At 38.2% G+C, this 3,507-nt stretch overlaps 1 non-coding gene across 1 annotated transcript; it reads right to left on the reverse strand.

Annotated features, from left to right (window-relative positions):
* Positions 1 to 258: 258 nt before the first annotated feature.
* Positions 259 to 330, reverse strand: TRNAC-GCA (transfer RNA cysteine (anticodon GCA)). The gene has a single exon. It is a non-coding gene; the product is annotated as a tRNA-Cys (tRNA).
* Positions 331 to 3,507: the final 3,177 nt, after the last annotated feature.

Genomic DNA, 3,507 nt, shown 5'->3' on the forward strand with positions numbered 1-3,507 from the left:
AAAGTGAAGTTGCTCAGTCGTGTCCAACTCTTTGCAGCCCCATGGACTGTAGCCTACCAGGCTCCTCTGTCCATGGGATTTTCCAAGCAAGAATACTGGAGTGGTTGCCATTTCCTTCTCCAAACCAGAGGGAAAGAAAAGTGAAGTCGCTCAGTGAAGTTGCGACCACATTGACTGTAGCCTACCAGGCTCCTCCATCCATGGGATTTTCCAGGCAAGAATACTGGAGTGGATTGTCATTTCCTTCTCCAGGGGATCTTCCCAACCCAGGGATTGAACCTGGGTCTCCTGCATTGCAGGCAGACGCTTTACCATCTGAGCCACCAGGGAAGCCAAACAAGAGGGAAAGATGTTCTCAATGACAAACAGCTGGACATAGCTTGACTCTCCAGTTCTGCAACATCAGCCATAGGTCAGAATTAAATTCAAAATCACAAAACACAAGTGGATACTTTAAAAAACTGATTTGCGCTTGCAAACAACTTGACAAAGAAATGAATATGCCAGCAAACCAGATTTACTGCTTTTTTCCTGATCTCTATTATATGTTTGGGAATCTTGTGATAGGACAACCGCCACCCCCCCCCTCCCCCGGCACACACACACACACACACACACACACACACACACACAAACTCCCAAAATGTTATCTTTAAAATTTTAAAATATTACTCTCATACAGATATGGACTAAGTGCATGTAAAAGATTTATTTAATTCATTGGTAAGGGAACCAGACAAGTGGTAAAGCTGGTTCAAAATGCATTTGAGGCACAGTGCATTTAAAGGCAATGAAAAAAAGAAAAAAAAAACGATTGCCAGGTAGATAAAAAATTGTTTTATAAAGTGCAATAAAGGTATAATCTTTGGAGTTATTTTTTTCTGCACAGAAATCATTTAATTTCTATAATATAAAAATCTGATAGTCACAGTTTAACTTCGTAGCATCTGAACCCTAATTAACAGTAAATGATATGACAGAGTTACAGTCCCATGGAAAATTAAATATTCCCTGCATGGATCTATCAGACAGTGATTCAGTATAACAGTGAAACAGGACAAGCAACCTTCCTTTTTCCTCATTTTGCAATTTTTTAATTTTATGAGTATGATATTCTCCTGTAGTTGGCCCCAGGGAACTTACACAGAAATGTAAATTTCTATTCTCAGGAAGGGAAGGTCTCTTTTATTCATTCATCAAAAGTATTTGACATGTATTTTGTGCTAGACACTGTACTGGGCCCAAGAGTATAGCAATAAGCAAATCATTGCAAAATATCTGATGGTCCTTACATTCTAGTAGTTTCCCTGGTGGCTCAGACAGTAAAAAAAAAAAAAAAAAAAAATCCACCTGCAATGAGGGAGACATGGGTTTGATCCTTGGGTTGGGAAGATCCCCTAGAGGAGGGCAGGCAGTAGGAGGAGATAGATTATAAGCAACAGGTGTCTACATGTTAGGTGGAGACTGTTGGGTGTTGAGATGTGTGACAGTGTCAAATGATGGAAAGTGCCACGAATCAAGCAAGAAGTGGGAAAGAGGAGTGTTACCACTTTTAGGAAACACTCATAGAAGTGACACTTGAGTGGATATAAAGGTAGCGAAGAGGACTGGTGCCAAGGTTGGGCACAGGGAGATGATGGAGTTTGTATTGTCTCCCTCGGAGAGAAGGGTGTGAAGAGGGAAACTTCTAACTGGTATGGGCTTAGATGACATTTCAGAACTTTGGTGTTATTGCGTGTAACCATTGGGTGGTCAAATGCTGTGCAATAACCGTGCATAATAACCATTGTATGGTTCTAAAAGTTTGGCCTTTACCATGGCCAATAAATTTGGGGCTCCTAATAACAGTTTTTGAATCATAGATTATATTTGTTTAATTTTAAATGATAAAGACATTTAAGTGATAAAATAATTATTATATTCCTTTAGGGATTTTTAAAAATAATATAATGTCATAGATGCTATTCCACCTCCTGCTTTAAGCTCTTTGGGGAGAGGAAAAAAAAAAAGTGCTACATTATGTTTTAGTCTTCTTCTCCGTTATAAGTCTGTCTGGAAAGTGTGCCTGTCATTGATTTTGATCTGAAAAACTCTATCTTTTTTCTGTAACTTAATTTCATTTCTACAAAAGAAAAGTACCACTTATAATATTGTATATGTCATGCAGAGAAGAGTAGAAGTATTAATTGCCAGTGCTTCAGTCTAATTTGTGCATCTCTCAGAAATGTCAGTAATAGGCAGCATGCACTTCTGAGGATGGTGAGTCAGCAGAACAGAGAGCACTTAAATAGAAACAACCCAAGCATGTGATAAAAGGTACTCAGGGGTGATTGGCAACCCTAGTAGGATGGTGCACCAGTTAACTTGATAATATGAAGACACCCAGAAGACTGTATTACCTTGGAAATCTAATGGAACCAAGTAGTCTTAAAACAGGCCCTTTATGTCATTAAGGATGATTTTTTTCAGCACTACCACGTCACAGGCTCTGCAGTATTTTGGTAGTAACAGATCTGAATCAGCAATCCAAGGGGAATTTCAATTTTGGTTAAAATTCCTGCTAGACTGTAACTTCTTCTCTTTTCAAATCAAGTTGAGTCAAGTTATTTGTATACGTACAAAATTAGAAACTCTTTGCAGGCATCTACTGCCTCATAGGTGTACTGCCGAAGTTTTCAGACTTGAATGACAGCACTGCCTCTGAATCTTATGCCACTCATGGACACTGATCATGATGGTAACTGCTACTGAGTTGCCATGTGCACAGCACCAGACACTGTAAGAAGTGCTATGTAGATGTACTCTCACCTAATCCTCTCAGCAACTTTAGGACTAAATCTTAAACACACTATGTGGCTTTGTGTAAGTCCTAAGCTTGGGGTTTGAATTTTCTTTCTACTATGCTAGTTTCTCTGCCCTCAGATAATCTTGGCAGTTTTTCATAAGAACCATAATAAGCAAATGGAAATGTTTAAAATTCTTCATGTATTACAATCTTAGGTTAAAGTGTCAAATAAGGTCACACATGGAAAGAAACTCTAGTGTAGGTTGAAAAATGAGGACTTTTTTACTTTTATAGCTCTGTCCCACTTAGAATCACTTTTCATCTAGTAGGGGGAAAAAAGCAATTTCATGAAGTGCTAATTTTAATCAACTTGCATCTGTATAAGGACCTTAAGCCCTCCTCTTGCATATTCCATTATATAATTCCCCCCTTTCTAGGCCTGACAGCACTGAAAAGATTTATACCTGGACTTGTAGTTGGATATACCAGGGAAAACATACGATGTTTTTTCCAATTTCAAATATCTTCTCTTTTCCTGAGTATTAGTTTATAGAAGGGCTTTGCTATGTACTGTAGTACATATCAAATTCAACTAAAAATCAGAGTAAATCTCAGGTTCTTTCTGCATGTGAGAGAAGTCTGCTTATTCTGTTGATTTTTTTCCTAATAGGATTACAGATTTCAGTAATTTTTGAATTGAGGGGAAGAGATCAAACCTCTTA

The sequence above is a fragment of the Budorcas taxicolor genome, chromosome 12, assembly GCF_023091745.1.
Source record: "Budorcas taxicolor isolate Tak-1 chromosome 12, Takin1.1, whole genome shotgun sequence".
NCBI lineage: Eukaryota > Metazoa > Chordata > Mammalia > Artiodactyla > Bovidae > Budorcas > Budorcas taxicolor.